The 20,054-nt window shown below is 43.4% G+C and overlaps 1 long non-coding RNA gene across 1 annotated transcript in view; it reads left to right on the top strand.

Annotated features, from left to right (window-relative positions):
• LOC138851564 (uncharacterized) overlaps positions 1-20,054 on the top strand; it is an 86,570-nt gene that overhangs the window by 26,471 nt on the left and 40,045 nt on the right. The window contains exon 2 of the long non-coding RNA XR_011391278.1: positions 577-709. This is a non-coding gene — a long non-coding RNA (uncharacterized lncRNA). The remainder of the gene's footprint in view (positions 1-576; positions 710-20,054) is intronic.

Genomic DNA, 20,054 nt, shown 5'->3' with positions numbered 1-20,054 from the left:
CAACAGAAGTGGTCATAGTGGTAGCAACAGTAGTGGTCATAGTTGTAGCAACAGTAGTGGTTATAATGATGCATCCCACACAGCAACTCTCCTAGAATGCCTCTCACAAAGCAACCCTCTTAGAGTGTATCCCACATACTCTGGCTTTAGAGTGCATCCCACATATCTCGTTGAGCAAGGTTGTCTGGGTGCATCCCACATAGCAAGGCTTGTAGACTGCGTCCCACATAGCAAGGCTTGTAGACTGCGTCCCACATAGCAAGGCTTGTAGACTGCGTCCCACATAGCAAGGCTTGTAGACTGCGTCCCACATACCAGGCTCCTCTCTCCTCCACACGTCTTAGCTCGATATATTGGGTGAAAATCTATCGCATCTTATATATAATACTATTTTTTTTTTTGTTTTGCTGATTAGACTAGAAAGCCAGCGGTAGGCATCGGTCATACGATCTAAAGCTCCAGCCAGTGAGCAAGAATAGAATTTTATATATTTCTTTACAAAATAAAATACCTCCACCAGCAGCGACATCTACAAGATTCATTGGTAAATCAATCAGTACTTCTTATCCCCGACAGTGAATCGTTGCTGTTCTAGCCATCACCATCACCATGAAGAGGATTATTATTATGTTCGTGACTGCTGCAGTGCTGCTGGTCGCTGCTCACAGAGGGAGACAAGGAGGGCACAGAAGAGGCTGCCCGTGTCTTGGTAAGTCGTAGCCGCAGTAATGTTAACTGTATTAACATAAACATCAGTGACAGTAGCAACAGTAATATTTATGTCGTAGTAGTGGTAGCCTTACTGGTAGCAGTAATAGGGATTTTATTTGTAGCTGAGGCAGCAGCAGCAATAATAGTAGCAGTAATAGTGGTCATGTTAGCAGAAGTAGTAGTATGAGTAGTTGTTTTAAGTGTAGTTTAAGTAGCAGTGATCATTGGAGGTAGTATTACTTATAGTGTTTTTAAAGGCAGTGTTAGTTTAATATCTTTATTATGCACCCCATACCCATCCTGTGGGCGGTAGTCGAAAGATTACAGAGGTACATAATTGATCCAGGGACTGGACTCCAAACTTTTGATAACTGAGCAAGTTACAGAGGTAATGGACTCACAATTACAAAGGTAATAAACTCAAAAATTACAAAGGTAATGAACTCACAAATTACAAAGGTAATGAACTCCAGGTAGGTCTGGTCACAATCGTGATAAGTTACAAATGTATTTACAGATTACAAAGGTACGTAACGGCTCCAAGGACTGGGCCCCCAAAGTTTTCATAACTGAACTAGGTACAAGGGTAATGAACTCACAAGATACAAAGGTAATGAATCCTGTAAGAATGGTTACTTACGTTTATACATGGCTACAGTCATGAACATATAGAGTACTGAGCAATTCACACTTCCACACCCGGTCACAACTGTAATGAGAGATGGCAGTGATAGTAGTAGTCTTGGTGGTACTAGTGGTTACTGCAGCAGTGGTGTTAATGGTAGTGGTAGTAGTGGTCTTGGTGGTACTAGTGGTTGCTGCAGCAGTGGTGTTAATGGTAGTGGTAGTAGTGGTCTTGGTGGTACTAGTGGTTACTGCAGCAGTGGTGTTAATGGTAGTGGTAGTAGTGGTCTTGGTGGTAATAGTGGTTGCTGCAGCAGTGGTGTTAATGGTAGTGGTAGTAGTGGTCTTGGTGGTACTTGTGGTTGCTACAGCAGTGGTGTTAATGGCAGTGGTAGTAGTGGTCTTGGTGGTACTAGTGATTGCTGCAGCAGTGGTGTTAATGGGAGTGGTAGTAGTGGTCTTGGTGGTACTTGTGGTTGCTGCAGCAGTGGTGTTAGTAGTAGCGATCTTGGTGGTACTAGTGGTTGCTGCAGCAGTGGTGTTAGTAGTAGAGGTCTTGGTGGTAATAGTGGTTGCTGCAGCAGTGGTGTTAATGGGAGTGGTAGTAGTGGTCTTGGTGGTACTTGTGGTTGCTGCAGCACTGGTGTTAGCAGTAGTGGTCTTCGTGGTACTAGTGGTTGCTGCAGCAGTGGTGCTAGTAGCAGTCTCTTGGTGGTACTAGTGGCTGCTGCAGCAGTGGTGTTAATGGGAGTGGTAGTAGTGGTCTTGGTGGTACTAGTGGTTGCTGCAGCAGTGGTGTTAATGGCAGTGGTAGTAGTGGTCTTGGTGGTACTAGTGGTTGCTGCAGCAGTGGTGTTAGTAGTAGTGGTCTTGGTGGTAATAGTGGTTGCTGCAGCAGTGGTGTTAGTAGTAGTGGTCTTGGTGGTAATAGTGGTTGCTGCAGCAGTGGTGTTAATGGCAGTGGTAGTAGTGGTCTTGGTGGTACTAGTGGTTGCTGCAGCAGTGGTGTTAGTAGTAGTGGTCTTGGTGGTAATAGTGGTTGCTGCAGCAGTGGTGTTAGTAGTAGTGGTCTTGGTGGTAATAGTGGTTGCTGCAGCAGTGGTGTTAATGGGAGTGGTAGTAGTGGTATTGATGGTACTTGTGGTTGCTGCAGCAGTGGTGTTAGTAGTAGTGGTCTTCGTGGTACTAGTGGTTGCTGCAGCAGTGGTGCTAGAAGCAGTGTCTTGGTGGTACTAGTGGCTGCTGCAGCATTGGTGTTAATGGGAGTGGTAGTAGTGGTCTTGGTGGTACTAGTGGTTGCTGCAGCATTGGTGTTAATGGCAGTGGTAGTAGTGGTCTTGGTGGTACTAGTGGTTGCTGCAGCAGTGGTGTTAATGGCAGTGGTAGTATTGGTCTTGGTGGTACTAGTGGTTGCTGCAGCAGTGGTGTTAATGGCAGTGGTAGTATTGGTCTTGGTGGTACTAGTGGTTGCTGCAGCAGTACTAGTAGTGTTTGGTGGTACTAGTGGTTGCTGCAGCAGTGGTGTTAATGGCAGTGGTAGTAGTGGTCTTGATGGTACTAGTGGATGCTGCAGCAATGGTGCTAGTAGTAGTGATCTTGGGGGTACCAGTGGTTGCTGCAGCAGTGGAGCTAGTAGTAGTGATCTTGGTGGTACTAGTGGTTGCTGCAGCAGTGGTGTTGGTAGTAGTGGTCTTGGTGGTACTAGTGGTTGCTGCAGCAGTGGTGCTAGTAGTAGTGATCTTGGTGGTACTAGTGGTTGCTGCAGCAGTGGTGTTAGTAGAAGTGGTCTTGGTGGTACTAGTGGTTGCTGCAGCAGGGGTGTTAGTAGTAGTAGTCTTTGTGGTACTAGTGGTTGCTGCAGCAGTGGTGTTAGTAGTAGTGGTGGTTTTGGTGGTACTAGTGGCTGCTGCAGCAGTGGTGTTAGTAGTAATGGTCTTAGTGGTACTAGTGGTTGCTGCAGCAGTGGTGTTAGTAGCAGTGGTCTTGGGGGTACTAGTGGTTGCTGCAGCAGTGATGTTAGTAGTAGTGGTCTTGGTGGTACTAGTGCTTGCTGCAGCAGTGATGTTAGTAGTAGTGGTCTTGGTGGTACTAGTGGTTGCTGCAGCAGTGGTGTTAGTAGAAGTGGTCTTGGTGGTACTAGTGGTTGCTGCAGCAGTGGTGTTAATGGTAGTGGTAGTAGTGGTCTTGGTGGTACTAGTGGTTACTGCAGCAGTGGTGTTAATGGTAGTGGTAGTAGTGGTCTTGGTGGTAATAGTGGTTGCTGCAGCAGTGGTGTTAATGGTAGTGGTAGTAGTGGTCTTGGTGGTACTTGTGGTTGCTACAGCAGTGGTGTTAATGGCAGTGGTAGTAGTGGTCTTGGTGGTACTAGTGATTGCTGCAGCAGTGGTGTTAATGGGAGTGGTAGTAGTGGTCTTGGTGGTACTTGTGGTTGCTGCAGCAGTGGTGTTAGTAGTAGCGATCTTGGTGGTACTAGTGGTTGCTGCAGCAGTGGTGTTAGTAGTAGTGGTCTTGGTGGTAATAGTGGTTGCTGCAGCAGTGGTGTTAATGGGAGTGGTAGTAGTGGTCTTGGTGGTACTTGTGGTTGCTGCAGCACTGGTGTTAGCAGTAGTGGTCTTCGTGGTACTAGTGGTTGCTGCAGCAGTGGTGCTAGTAGCAGTCTCTTGGTGGTACTAGTGGCTGCTGCAGCAGTGGTGTTAATGGGAGTGGTAGTAGTGGTCTTGGTGGTACTAGTGGTTGCTGCAGCAGTGGTGTTAATGGCAGTGGTAGTAGTGGTCTTGGTGGTACTAGTGGTTGCTGCAGCAGTGGTGTTAGTAGTAGTGGTCTTGGTGGTAATAGTGGTTGCTGCAGCAGTGGTGTTAGTAGTAGTGGTCTTGGTGGTAATAGTGGTTGCTGCAGCAGTGGTGTTAATGGCAGTGGTAGTAGTGGTCTTGGTGGTACTAGTGGTTGCTGCAGCAGTGGTGTTAGTAGTAGTGGTCTTGGTGGTAATAGTGGTTGCTGCAGCAGTGGTGTTAGTAGTAGTGGTCTTGGTGGTAATAGTGGTTGCTGCAGCAGTGGTGTTAATGGGAGTGGTAGTAGTGGTATTGGTGGTACTTGTGGTTGCTGCAGCAGTGGTGTTAGTAGTAGTGGTCTTCGTGGTACTAGTGGTTGCTGCAGCAGTGGTGCTAGTAGCAGTGTCTTGGTGGTACTAGTGGCTGCTGCAGCAGTGGTGTTAATGGGAGTGGTAGTAGTGGTCTTGGTGGTACTAGTGGTTGCTGCAGCATTGGTGTTAATGGCAGTGGTAGTAGTGGTCTTGGTGGTACTAGTGGTTGCTGCAGCAGTGGTGTTAATGGCAGTGGTAGTATTGGTCTTGGTGGTACTAGTGGTTGCTGCAGCAGTGGTGTTAATGGCAGTGGTAGTAGTGGTCTTGGTGGTACTAGTGGTTGCTGCAGCAGTGGTGTTAATGGCAGTGGTAGTAGTGGTCTTGATGGTACTAGTGGATGCTGCAGCAATGGTGCTAGTAGTAGTGATCTTGGGGGTACCAGTGGTTGCTGCAGCAGTGGAGCTAGTAGTAGTGATCTTGGTGGTACTAGTGGTTGCTGCAGCAGTGGTGTTGGTAGTAGTGGTCTTGGTGGTACTAGTGGTTGCTGCAGCAGTGGTGCTAGTAGTAGTGATCTTGGTGGTACTAGTGGTTGCTGCAGCAGTGGTGTTAGTAGAAGTGGTCTTGGTGGTACTAGTGGTTGCTGCAGCAGGGGTGTTAGTAGTAGTAGTCTTTGTGGTACTAGTGGTTGCTGCAGCAGTGGTGTTAGAAGTAGTGGTGGTTTTGGTGGTACTAGTGGCTGCTGCAGCAGTGGTGTTAGTAGTAATGGTCTTAGTGGTACTAGTGGTTGCTGCAGCAGTGGTGTTAGTAGCAGTGGTCTTGGGGGTACTAGTGGTTGCTGCAGCAGTGATGTTAGTAGTAGTGGTCTTGGTGGTACTAGTGGTTGCTGCAGCAGTGGTGTTAGTAGAAGTGGTCTTTGTGGTACTAGTGGTTGGTGCAGCAGTGGTGTTAGTAGTAGTGGTCTTGGTGGTACTAGTGGTTGCTGCAGCAGTGATGTTAGTAGTAGTGGTCTTGGTGGTACTAGTGGTTGCTGCAGCAGTGGTGTTAGTAGAAGTGGTCTTGGTGGTACTAGTGGTTGCTGCAGCAGTGGTGTTAGTAGTAGTGGTCTTGGTGGTACTAGTGGTTGCTGCAGCAGTGATGTTAGTAGTAGTGGTCTTGGTGGTACTAGTGGTTGCTGCAGCAGTGGTGTTAGTAGTAGTAGTGGTCTTGGTGGTACTAGTAGTTGCTGCAGCAGTGGTGTTAGTAGTAGTGACCTTGGTGGTACTAGTGGCTGCTGCAGCAGTGGTGTTAGTAGTAGTAGTGGTCTTGGTGGTACTAGTGGTTGCTGCAGCAGTGGTGTTAGTAGTAGTAGTGGTCTTGGTGGTACTAGTAGTTGCTGCAGCAGTGGTGTTAGTAGTAGTGACCTTGGTGGTACTAGTGGCTGCTGCAGCAGTGGTGTTAGTAGTAGTAGTGGTCTTGGTGGTACTAGTGGTTGCTGCAGCAGTGGTGTTAGTAGTAGTAGTGGTCTTTGTGGTTCTAGTGGTTGCTGCAGCAGTGGTGTTAATGGTAGTGGTAGTAGTGGTCTTGTTGGTACTTGTGGTTGCTGCAGCAGTGGTGTTAGTAGTAGTGGTCTTTGTGGTTCTAGTGGTTGCTGCGGCAGTGTTGTTAATGGTAGTGGTAGTAGTGGTCTTGGTGGTACTAGTGGTTGCTGCAGCAGTGTTGTTAATGGTAGTGGTAGTAGTGGTCTTGGTAGTACTAGTGGTTGCTGCAGCAGTGTTGTTAATGGTAGTGGTAGTAGTGATCTAGGTGGTACTAGTGGTTGCTGCAGCAGTGTTGTTAATGGTAGTGGTAGTAGTGATCTAGGTGGTACTAGTGGTTGCTGCAGCAGTGGTGTTAATGGTAGTGGTAGTAGTGGTCTTGGTGGTACTAGTGGTTGCTGCAGCAGTGGTGTTAATGGTAGTGGTAGTAGTGGTCTTGGTGGTACTAGTGGTTGCTGCAGCAGTGGTGTTAATGGTAGTGGTAGTAGTGGTCTTGGTGGTACTAGTGGTTGCTGCAGCAGTGGGGTTAATGGTAGTGGTAGTAGTGGTCTTGGTGGTACTAGTGGTTGCTGCAGCAGTGGTGTTAATGGTAGTGGTAGTAGTGGTCTAAGTGGTACTAGTGGTTGCTGCAACAGTGGTGTTAATGGTAGTTGTAGTAGTGGTCTAGGTGGTACTAGTGGTTGCTGCAGCAGTGGTGTTAATGGTAGTGGTAGTAGTGGTCTTGGTGGTACTAGTGGTTGCTGCAGCAGTGGTGTTAATGGTAGTGGTAGTAGTGGTCTTGGTGGTACTAGTGGTTGCTGCAGCAGTGGTGTTAATGGTAGTGGTAGTAGTGGTCTAAGTGGTGTGGTTAAGTGGTTGCTGCAGCAGTGGTGTTAATGGTAGGTGTGGTAGTAGTGGTCTTGGTGGTACTAGTGGTTGCTGCAGCAGTGGTTGCTGCAGCAGTGGTGTTAATGGTAGGTAGTAGTGGTAGTAGTGGTTGATGCAGCAATGGTGTTAATGGTAGTGGTAGTAGTGGTCTTGGTGGTACTAGTGGTTGCTGCAGCAGTGGTGTTAATGGTAGTGGTAGTAGTGGTCTAAGTGGTACTAGTGGTTGCTGCAACAGTGGTGTTAATGGTAGTTGTAGTTGGTCTAGGTGGTACTAGTGGTTGCTGCAGCAGTGGTGTTAGTAGTAGTGGTAGTAGTGGTCTTGGTGGTACTAGTGGTTGCTGCAGCAGTGGTGTTAATGGTAGTGGTAGTAGTGGTCTTGGTGGTACTAGTGGTTGCTGCAGCAGTGGTGTTAATGGTAGTGGTAGTAGTGGTTTTGGTGGTACTAGTGGTTGCTGCAGCAGTGGTGTTAATGGTAGTGGTAGTAGTGGTCTTGGTGGTACTAGTGGTTGCTGCAGCAGTGGTGTTAATGGTAGTGGTAGTAGTGGTCTTGGTGGTACTTGTGGTTGCTACAGCAGTGGTGTTAATGGTAGTGGTAGTAGTGGTCTTGGTGGTACTAGTGGTTGCTGCAGCAGTGGTGTTAATGGTAGTGGTAGTAGTGGTAGTAGAAGAAACAGTAACTATAAAGATCTTAATAACAGCAGTAGTCATGCTATATGTTGTGGTGATAATACCAGTTATAGCAGCTGTACTAGTAATACCAGTTATAGCACTCCATTTTTTTAATTGGTACAATTTTTATGTCAATAAGAGAATATCAAAATATTTGTAACTTAACCTAGTAATGCCCATTTTTTTATATAAGTAAGCTTCTGTTGTATATGCAGGAAATATTCTATTTAGAAAATAAAATTGATATTTCTTAGTTCGGATGTCTTTTCTCTCATTTCTTCGTATGTCCTGTTCACTCAGTCTCCGTGTGGAGGACAACATTATATTTGACTCACAGCTTTTCTTTCCACCTTCTGTTCTGTCAGGTGTCCTGTGGGATCATACCTCATAACATAGAGTACATATCCGTACACTTTCTTTTAAACATCCAGGGTGTTTTGGCACTGAAGGTGAAGAAATATGCAGGTAATGTCCGACAATGGAGAGCTTGAAGTCCACAAGTGGCGTGTGAGTTCCCAGTTGATATTACTGATTATGTAAGCATTCACTGGTTGTGTCAAAGAAATTGGTTGACAAGATCAAATACCAGTTCATACCTCTCACACCAGAGTGGTATTTCTGAATCAGCCAATCCAGGTGGTCTACACGTTGTCTTTGCTGCAGCAACGTTTATCATGCAACTTTTGTCACTCTGACTTTTTTGGGTTATCCCAGGTTCTCTCCACATATGCTGCTATGTATGATAATCTATGTAACTGTATTTGTGTATATCTGAATAAACTCACCTGTAATCAAGACCACATTTTTTCACCAAATCTGTCATAATCATATGTTTCCCTTTCTTTCATTCTCATATTTTTGTCATCCAGTGTGAGTGGCCTTGTTGTCCAAGTAACTCGCATGTCTAGTTGATTCATGTGAGCCAGAAACATGAGTTAGTAAAGAAATTGTTCATATAATTCTCATGATAAGCATGATGACTCAACTCTTGAACTGTATCTAATACAACTTTGTCTCCAAGGGTTTCCTGAAATATGCAGCCACTGTTTCTTCTCCTTGAGTTGGGGGCGTTGACCCCCGGAACTCTCTCCAGATATACTCCAGGTATCCTGTGTTTTCACAGCACATAAGCCACTGTGTGAAACCAAAATGAACTATTTTGCCTCTGATGAACTGTTTCAAACCATACTTTCCATAGCACCTTACAGTTTGCTCGCCAGTGAATAATTCTCTGGAAAATATTCCATTGCTCTGACTGCCTCGTTTAGATATTTCATCACAGATTTGTATTTGAATGCTCCGCCATTCATGTTTTGTGGGTCATTTTCGTTCTTAGCAACATGATGATAGATCTTTATTTCTATATATCTGTTTCTTGGCATGTCATACCTCACAATAGCTGTATCGAGGTGTTCATCTGAACTCCAGTACTGATGTTCACATGGTAACTTATCATAGCCAGAAAACAACCGTAGCTGAACTACAAATTTCCTCAGGAAATTTTAACAATAATATCTTTATTCCTACAAGTATACAAGGTATACAGACCATAGCTGACATCAGTGACATACTACTATAGAGAAAATCCCTTGTTATGCTGAGCATTTCCCGCAAATTAGGTCAGTTTTGTCTCAGGATGCGACTCACACCAGTCGACTAACTCCCAGGTACCCATTTTACTGATGGGTACCTGGGTATACCCTCATCCCAGTCAAAAGGTGCTCTAGAGAAATTTCATCAGACACTGAAGTCTATGATGAGAGCTTATTGTGAACATTTTTCTAGAGACTGGGATGAGGGTATACCTTTTCTTCTGTTCGCTCTGAGAGAAAGTGAGCAAGAAAGTCTCGGATTTAGTCAATTTGAATTAATATTCGGACACCAAGTGCGTGGTCCTCTCGCAGTGTTAAAAGACGTGTGGACAGGAAAATCAAATCCATCATTGAGTACTTCACCTTCATTAATGCAGCAACATTTGACAGCCGTTAGAGAGCTAGCTTCGAAAAACCTAATTTCAGTCCAAGCTAGACTGAAGCACTATTGAATCATACCGAATTCTAATGGATAATTGGACAAGGATACTGACTACTTGTTACGAAAACCCAGTAACAGGCTGGATGCTAGAAGGGCAGTCCTTTCTTGTATTCACTGGAGATCTCTAAGCTTTTAGAATCGCGTTTCTTGTAACACCATCTAAAGGGGACAAAAAGATACCAAACATCCAGGCCATGGAAAAATCTGAGTAGCCACAGCCACTCAAGAGGGAGAGGTTTTTTAGTGCAAGGAAGGAAAAAAAAACTGGCAGGAAATGGCAGAAATCGTACAGCAAATCCAGTCATTCCTGGAGTGGAACCACAGTCGATGGCCTCCACTCCAAACCAACAGATACAGATATTAACGCCGGAAAAAAAAGTCCTCCCCAGCACCACCAATACCACCAGTCCGATGGCATTCTTCTTTGCAAATATACAGGGTCTAAAGCCAGCAACGAACAACAAAATACCTTTCATCCGTGGACTGCTTGCAGAGGCAAATGTTCGCGGCTTTCACAGAGACCCACATAAAGGATCATTTGGACAACGAAATATGGATCCCAGGTTACAACCTATACAGATGCGACAGAGTGAACAGGCAAAAGAGGGGAGTTGGCCTGTATATCGCAGAGTCACTTGTTTGCACAGAACTGCTTAATGCCTCAAATGATGTAGTGGAAGTTTTAGCAGTAAAGACCGAGAACCAAAACCTAGTCATTGTGGTAGTCTACAAGCCTCCTGATGCAACGTCCCAGCAATTCCAGGAACAGCTGTTAAAAATTGACCACTGTCTGGAAAATCTGCCAGCTCCTGCCCCCAACATCTTGCTCCTGGGGGATTTCAACTTAAGGCACTTAAAATGGAGGAATATAGCAAATAATGTTGTTGCAGTGATAATAAGGAGGCAGCTCTGACGAAAACTCACACACACACGAGCTTTTAAATCTCTGCACAAAATTCAATTTAAACCAGCAGATAATAGAGCCCACTAGACTGGAGAATACACTAGACCTCATCTTCACTAACAACGATGATCTGATACGAAATGTCACCATATCAAATACAATATACTCAGATCACAACATAATCGAGGTTCAGACATGTATGCGCGGAGCCCCAGACCGACATAATGAGACTAGTCACGAGGGAGCATTCACCAAATTCAACTTCAATAACAAGAACATAAAGTGGGACCAAGTAAACCAAGCCCTAACCGATATAAGTTGGTGAAATAGACTAAGCAACACAGACCCCAACTTATGCCTAGAACAGATTAACTCGGTGGCACTCGATGTATACACAAGGCTTATTCCTTTAAGAAAAAGGAGGAGTAGATGTAAAACAGAAAGAGACAGGCGCTCCCTTTACAGGCGACGAAAAAGAATAACAGAGCGGCTAAAAGAGGCCAATATATCTGAAATGCGTAGGGAGTCACTGGTCAGAGAAATAGCAAACATCGAACTTAAGCTAAAGGAATATTATAGGAGTCAGGAATCGCGGGAAGAACTAAAAGCCATAAATGAAATCGAAAGAAACCCAAAGTATTTCTTTTCCTATGCTAAATCAAAGTCGAGAATAACGTCCAGTATTGGGCCCCTACTTAAACAAGATGGGTCCTACACAGATGACAGCAAGGAAATGAGTGAGCTACTCAAGTCCCAATATGACTCAGAGCTGAGTCGCCGAAACTTCTGAACACCCTTGACTTAACCTGATTCCTCATTTTTTTCTTCTTCTCCCTCTTCCCCTTTCCTCTTTCCTTTTTTGTCTTTCTTCTGTCGCATACTTCTGTTCCTTCATTATTTATTTCATCACTTCCCCTTCCCCCCACCTCTGTGTACTTGCTCTCCCTCTATGGGCACCTAGCTTCCTTGCAGTGCTCCCCTTTCTTTATATTTGACTGGCTCCTCCTCCTTAGTTCCCCACTGCTACCACTACTATTACTACTACTACTACTACTACTATTACTACTACTACCACTACTACTACTATTATTACTACCACCACTACCTCTTCCTGCCTATATATAGCCGTCCTGCTCCACTTCTGGCTAGTGTGACTTCGTAAATGGTCCAAGTCGGACCGAAACGCCGTCGTAAGCTCCTCTCTTCTTTGTGCGGGTTATTTGTGTATCGTTTCAGTCACGGTATTGTGCCTTTTTTTGTTATTTCTGAGAGTCGAAGATCAAAATTATTTTTTTATGAGAGACTCAGAGAATTAATACAAGCCTATCTGATGTTATACTGACGCCAAAATGACTTCGAACAGGCTATAAATGATATGCCCATGCACTGTGCCCCAGGGCCAGACTCATGGAACTCCGTGTTCATCAAGAACTGCAAGAACGAGCTTTTACCATCCTATGGAGAGGGAGCATGGGCACGGGGGTCGTCCCACAGTACTAAAAACAACAGACATAGCCCCACTCCACAAAGGGGGCAGTAAAGCAGCAGCAAAGAACTACAGACCGATAGCACTAACATCACATATTATAAAAATCTTTGAAAGAGTCCTAAGAAGCAAGATCGCCACCCATCTAGAAACCCATCAATTACACAACCCAGGGCAACATGGGTTTAGAGCAGGTCGCTCCTGTCTGTCTCAACTAATCGATCACTACGACAAGGTCTTAGATGCACTAGAAGACAAAAAGAATGCAGATGTAATATATACAGACTTTACAAAAGCCTTCGACAAGTGTGGCCATGGCGTAATAGCGCACAAAATGCGTGCTAAAGGAATAACAGGAAAAGTTGGTAGATGGATCTATAATTTCCTCACAAACAGAACACAAAGAGTAGTAGTCAACAGAGTAAAGTCTGAGGCGGCTACGGTGAAAAGCTCTGTTCCACAGGGCACAGTACTCACTCCCATCTTGTTTCTCATCCTCATTTCTGACATAGACAAGGATGTCAGCCACAGCACCGTGTCTTCCTTTGCAGATGACACCCGAATCTGCATGACAGTGTCTTCCTTTGCAGACACTGCAAGGCTCCAGGTGGACATCAACCAAATCTTTCAATGGGCTGCAGAAAAAAATATGAAGTTCACCGATGAGAAATTTCAATTACTCCGATATGGTAAACACGAGGAAATTAAAACTTCATCAGAGTACAAAACGAATTCCGGCCACGAAAATCCAACGTCAAAGACCTGGGAGTGATCATGTCGGAGGATCTCACCTTCAAGGACCATAACATTGTATCAATCGCAGATGCTAGAAAAATGACAGGATGGATTTATTTATTTATTTATTTATTTATTTGTTTATTTATTTATTTGAACATGATGTAGAGAAGTAAAAAAGGAATACAGTAAAGTGCAACATGCCAAAGCCAGCACAACGCAAGTATGCAGAGCATTATGGGCAGGCTTAAAATTAACTTAAGATTAACTAAGCAATGATATATACAGTGGTAAAACATTATTGTAAACAGATAACAATTAACCACAAATGAGTATTACAAAGACAGGTCATATAGTCATTTACTGTGTTATTGTGCAATCAGTAGAATGGAGTATTCTGTTAGGTAATGTAATAAAAAAATAACAAAGTTTGATAGGGTCTGAGGTTAAGCATTTCTGAGGTACAATTATGAGAAACATTTATGAGATACAATTTATAAGATAAAATTATTCAGTATTTATTTAGTTGTGGGTGAGTAAGTGATTTTTGAGAAGAGACTTGAATTTATAAACGGACAGTGTTTCTTTTATATTTACAGGTAATGAATTCCAGATTTTAGGGCCTTTTATGTGCATTGAGTTTTTGCATAGCGTGAGATGGACACGAGGAACATCAAAGAGTGATCTGTGCCTTGTGTTATGGTCATGTGTTCTGTTGAGGTTGGTAAGGAGACGTTTGAGGGGAGGGTTTATATCCGAGTTAAGTGTTCTATGTATGCAGTAGGTGCAGTAATAAGTATGGATGTTTTGTATGGTGAGTAGGTTTAGAGTTTTGAATATTGGTGGAGTGTACTTCCTGTAGTGAGAATTTATCATTCTGACTGCAGCCTTTTGTTGGGTAATTAGTGGTCTGAGATGGTTTATTGTTGTTGAGCCCCATGCACAAATTCCATAGGTGAGATAGGGGTAAATAAGTGAGTGATATAGGGTCAGGAGGGCTGACTGTGGAACATAGTACCGAATCTTCGATAGTATGCCTACGGTCTTGGAAATTTTCTTGGAAATTTGTTGTATATGTGTTTGAAATTTGAGTTTATTATCAAGGTGGATTCCTAAGAATTTTCCCTCTCTGAGCTTTGTGATAGGTCATCCGTTTATCATTATGTTAAGATTATAATCAAAAAGAAGCGCTAAGCCACAAGGACTATACAGACCATACAGATTATGTTAAGAGGGACATCTGTGGCTCTGTTACCAAACTGAATGAAGTAGGTTTTGTCAATGTTTAGAGTAAGTTTGTCAGACCTCATCCAGGCAGATATTTTCTGTAATTCGGTGTTTACAGTATTGGCTAGCGTGACTGGGCTCGGGTGAGAGAAGACGTATGTAGTGCCATCTGCAAATAGTGTGGGTTTGAGTAATTGCGATGCATTTGGTAGGCCATTTATGTATATGAGAACCTTCAAAACTAGGGATGCCAAGACCATGATGGCACTCTTCAGGTCACTTGTTCTATCTAGGCTGGAATATTGCTGCACACTAACAGCACCTTTCAAGGCAGGTGAAATTGCTGACCTAGAAAATGTACAGAGAACCTTCACAGTGCGCATAACGGAGATAAAACACCTCAATTACTGGGAGCGCTTGAGGTGCCTGAACCTGTATTCCCTGGAACGCAGGAGGGAGAGATACTTGATTATATACACCTGGAAAATCCTAGAGGGACTAGTACCGAACTTGCACACGAAAATCACTCACTACGAAAGCAAAAGACTTGGCAGACGATGCAACATCCCCCAATGAAAAGCAGGGGTGTCACTAGCACGTTAAGAGACAATACAATAAGTGTCAGGGGCCCGAGACTGTTCAACTGCCTCCCAGCATACATAAGGGGGATTACCAATAGACCCCTGACAGTCTTCAAGTTGGCACTCGACAAGCACCTTAAGTCGGTACCTGACCAGCCGGGCTGTGACTCGTATGTTAGATTGCGTGCAACCAGCAGTAACAGCCTGGTTGATCAGGCTCTGATCCACCAGAAGGCCTGATCACAGACCATGCCACAGCGTTGACCCCCGGAACTCTCTCCAGGTAAACTCCAGGTATGTATGCTTGGAGGCAGTTCAACAGTCTAGGACTCCTGGCACTTATTGTGTTGTCTCTTAACGTGCTAGTGACACCCCTGCTTTTCATTGCGAGGATGTTGCAGCGTCTGCCGAGTCTTTTGCTTTCGTACGGAGTGATTTTCGCATGCACGTTTGGTACTAATCCCTCTAGGATTTTCCAGGTGTATAAAATCATGTATCTCTCTCGCCTGCGTTCCAAGGAGTACAGGTTCAGGAACTTCAAGCGTTCCCAGTAATTTAAGTGTTTTATCTCCGTTATGTTAGGTAAGACACATATGCAACAGTCAGGTATCTTTATTTCGAAACGTTTCGCCTACACAGTAGGCTTCTTCAGTCGAGTACAGAAAAGTTGATAGAAGCAGAAGATACTTGAAGACGATGTAATCAGTCCATCACCCTTAAAGTTTTGAGGTGGTCAGTCCCTCAGTCTGGAGAAGAGCATTGTTCCGTTGTCTGAAACAATATTGTTTCAGACAACGGAACAATGCTCTTCTCCAGACTGAGGGACTGACCACCTCAAAACTTTAAGGGTGATGGACTGATTACATCGTCTTCAAGTATCTTCTGCTTCTATCAACTTTTCTGTACTCGACTGAAGAAGCCTACTGTGTAGGCGAAACGTTTCGAAATAAAGATACCTGACTGTTGCATATGTGTCTTACCTAACAATCTGTCGGTATTTTATACCATTTTAATGTTCATCTCCGTTATGCGTGCCCTGAAGGTTCTCTGTACATTTTCTAGGTCAGCAATTTCACCTCCTTTGAAAGGTGCTGTTAGTGTGCAGCAATATTCCAGCCTAAATAGAACAAGCGACCTGAAGAGTGTCATCGTGGGCTTTGCATCCCTAGTTTTGAAGGTTCTCATTATCCATCCTGTCATTTTTCTAGCAGATGCGATTGATACAATGTTATGATCCTTGAAGGTGAGATCCTCCGACATGATCACTCCCAGGTCTTTGACGTTATTTTTTCACTCTATTGTGCGGTTAGAATTTGTTTTATACTCCAATGAAATTTTAATTTCCTCACATTTACCATATCGGAGTAATTGAAATTTCTCATCATTCAGCTTCATATTGTTTTCTGCAGCCCATTTAAAGATTTGGTTGATGTCCGCCTGGAGCCTTGCAGTGTCTTCAGTGGAGGACACTGTCATGCAGATTCGGGTGTCATCTGCAAAGGAAGACACGGTGCTGTGGCTGACATCCTTGTCTATGTCAGATAAGAACATAAGAACATAAGAATGTAGGAACACTGCAGAAGGCCTACTGGCCCATACGAGGCAGGTCCTTATCAAAACGACATCTACCTAAAGCTACTCAAGAAATAACTCCCGTACCCCTTGACACCAATCAAACCCAGCCCCTCCCACTCATATATTTGTCCAGTCTCTTCTTAAAGCTACCCAAGGTCCTAACCTCTATCACCCCACTGGGAAGACTGTTCCACGCATCTACAACTCTGTAATAAAGTTGGTAGAATTACCGACAATATGTAAAGTAAAAGGACACAAGTGCAACTAATGTGACATTTATTTGTGGCAACGTTTCGCTCTCCAGGAGCTTTATCAAGTGGGCTAGAAGAAGATAAATTATGTAACATCACAGTCACTAGTGAGATGGTTGTGAGGCAGATAGACAGACTGAAGCAAAATAAGTCGCCGGGTCCTGATGAGGTTTTTTCAAGGGTTCTTAAGGAATGCAAAATGGAACTCTGTGAACCATTAACTAATATTTTTAATTTATCTCTTCAAACAGGTGTAGTGTCTGATATGTGGAAGATGGCTAATGTAACTCCTATTTTTAAAACAGGGGACAAGTCGTTACCGTCAAATTACCGCCCAATAAGCCTGACCTCAATTGTAGGCAAATTACTAGAGTCAATTATAGCTGAGATTATAAGAAGCCATCTCGATAAGCATAGCTTGATTAATGATACTCAGCATGGATTCACAAGAGGCCGGTCTTGTCTAACTAATTTATTAACTTTCTTCAGTAAAGCTTTTGAGGCTGTTGACCACAATAAAGAATTTGATATTATTTACTTAGATTTTAGTAAGGCTTTTGATAGAGTTCCGCACCATAGACTGTTAAAGAAAGTGGCAGCTCATGGCATTGGGGGAAAAGTGCTCTCGTGGATCGAGTCATGGCTCACTGACAGGAAGCAGAGAGTGTCCATAAATGGGGTTAAATCCGAGTGGGGATCTGTAACAAGTGGCGTTCCACAGGGATCAGTCTTGGGCCCGTTGTTATTTATAATATATATCAATGATCTTGATGAGGGAATTACTAGTGATATGAGCAAATTCGCCGATGACACAAAGATAGGTAGGATAATTGATTCAAACGTAGATGTTAGGGAACTTCAGGAGGATTTAAACAAACTCTATTCTTGGTCAGAAAAGTGGCAGATGCAGTTCAATGTAGATAAATGCAAGGTTCTGAAGCTTGGGAGTGCCCATAACCCTAGTACTTATAAATTAAATGATGTAGAACTTAGCCATACAGATTACGAAAAGGACTTGGGGGTTATGGTGAGCAGCAACCTTAAACCAAGACAGCAATGCCTAAGCGTACGTAATAAGGCAAATAGATTACTGGGATTTATATCAAGAAGTGTAAGCAACAGAAGTCCAGAGGTCATACTGCAGCTTTATACATCATTAGTAAGGCCTCACCTTGATTATGCAGCTCAGTTCTGGTCTCCGTATTACAAAATGGACATAAATTCGTTAGAAAACATTCAGCGTAGGATGACTAAATTAATACATAGCATCAGAAATCTTCCTTATGAAGAAAGATTGAAGACTCTTAAGTTACATTCACTTGTTAGACGAAGAATGAGAGGAGACCTGATCGAAGTGTATAAGTGGAAGATAGGTATTAATAAAGGGGATATTAATAAGGTCTTGAGGATGTCTCTCCAAGAGAGAACGCGCAGTAATGGATTTAAATTAGATAAGTTTAGATTTAGAAAGGACATCGGAAAGTATTGGTTTGGAAATAGGGTAGTTGATGAGTGGAACAGTCTACCTAGTTGGGTTATTGAGGCTGGGACTTTGGGTAGTTTCAAATCTAGGTTGGATAAGTACATGAGTGGGATGGGTTGGATTTGAGTGGGACTTTCACATCAGAGCTTATTTCTTGGGTGGCATTGAAAATTGGGTAGGGCAAATGTTTTGTTAGTGGGATGAATTGTAAAGGACCTGCCTAGTATGGGCCAACAGGCCTGCTGCAGTGTTCCTCCTTTCTTATGTTCTTATGTTCTTATTACAAACAATACATGGACACAGAGGGTATATAAAGGCTCAGAGTGAGGTGAATACTAGTGAGGTACCATTTCGATGTTCACTAGTGGTAGTAGTAGTAGTAGTAGTAGTGGCAAAAGTAATACAATATGGTAGAGCAAATAATTCGTACTTGAGTAAAAGGATATAAAAGCTATTACTTGGGTAACATAAAAATAGGTTGGACAAATATAAACTGGAATGAGGCAGCTTGTTTCAGTGTTCACTCTCTGTGCTTTGTGTAGTATAACAGGAGAGACTATGTGATGGCAGGGTTTACTGTTTTCAGGAGGATTCTTGCTAAGACTTCGGAGATGGTGAAGCTGCCGTTGTTTTGTTTAATTGTATTCGAAACAGCGATCAGTGCTGATTCAAGGCACTTGCGTGTGCGGAAATTAGTTTCTTTTATCACTAATTGGGCGTCTCTGAATTTCATAAGATGATTGGTGGAATTTCGGTGTTGTACGCAGGCGTTGTTTAAGTTGTCGTTCCTACATGCGTATATGTGTTCATTGAGGCGGGTGTCGAGGTTTCTTGCTGTATCACCTACGTAGATCTTGTCACAGCCTCCACAGGGTATAGTGTAAACTCCTGCATTGACTGGTTCGTAGTGCTTGGGTTTTGTCCTGGTTAGATCCTTTATTGAAGTGGTAGAAGCGATGGCGACTCTGGTGTTAGCTTGTGAAAGTACTTTTGAGACGTTTAGTGCAACCTGGCTGTTGAGTCCAATGACAAGCTACCTTTCCTCGACGTCCTCATTCACAAAGTAGACAACAACCTAAGATTTCAAGTTTATCGGAAACCCACCAATAAAAATGATCTCACACACTTCTATTCCAGTCAAGATACCAAGACCAAAAGAGGCATCATCATCGGGTTTTTCCTAAGAGCATACCGAATTTGTAGTCCTGAGTTTCTTGACGAGGAATGTACTTACATTCACCAAACATTCACTGAGTTACAATTTCCTTCTTTTTTCATCAAAGACTGCAAGAAAAGAGCTCTTCAGATCATCAATTCTCCACGCATCAACACCGCTCCCAACAAAGTTATAATTCTTCCCAACGGCCAGGTTGCACTAAACGTCTCAAAAGTACTTTCACAAGCTAACACCAGAGTCGCCATCGCTTCTACCACTTCAATAAAGGATCTAACCAGGACAAAACCCAAGCACTACGAACCAGTCAATGCAGGAGTTTACACTATACCCTGTGGAGGCTGTGACAAGATCTACGTAGGTGAAACAGCAAGAAACCTCGACACCCGCCTCAATGAACACATACGCATGTAGGGACGACAACTTAAACAACGCCTGCGTACAACACCGAAATTCCACCAATCATCTTATGAAATTCAGAGACGCCCAATTAGTGATAGAAACTAATTTCCGCACACGCAAGTGCCTTGAATCAGCACTGATCGCTGTTTCGAATACAATTAAACAAAACAACGGCAGCTTCACCATCTCCGAAGTCTTAGCAAGAATCCTCCTGAAAACAGTAAACCCTGCCATCACATAGTCTCTCCTGTTATACTACACAAAGCACAGAGAGTGAACACTGAAACAAGCTGCCTCATTCCAGTTTATATTTGTCCAACCTATTTTTATGTTACCCAAGTAATAGCTTTTATATCCTTTTACTCAAGTACGAATTATTTGCTCTACCATATTGTATTACTTTTGCCACTACTACTACTACTACTACTACCACTAGTGAACATCGAAGTGGTACCTCACTAGTATTCACCTCACTCTGAGCCTTTATATACCCTCTGTGTCCATGTATTGTTTGTAATGGCTTGATAAAGCTCCTGGAGAGCGAAACGTTGCCACAATAAATGTCACATTAGTTGCACTTGTGTCCTTTTACTTTACATCTACAACTCTGTTAGAAAACCAGTACTTACCTATGTCCTTTCTAAATCTAAATTTATCCAACTTAAATCCATTATTCCTGGTTCTTACCTTGTTCGACACCCTCAGTACTTTATTAATGTCTCCCTTGTTTATGCCCGT

The sequence above is a fragment of the Cherax quadricarinatus genome, unplaced genomic scaffold, assembly GCF_038502225.1.
Source record: "Cherax quadricarinatus isolate ZL_2023a unplaced genomic scaffold, ASM3850222v1 Contig1008, whole genome shotgun sequence".
NCBI classification, from domain to species: Eukaryota; Metazoa; Arthropoda; class Malacostraca; order Decapoda; family Parastacidae; genus Cherax; species Cherax quadricarinatus.
Note: the sequence above shows the minus strand (reverse complement) of the source record. Positions and strands in the feature narration are given on the sequence as shown.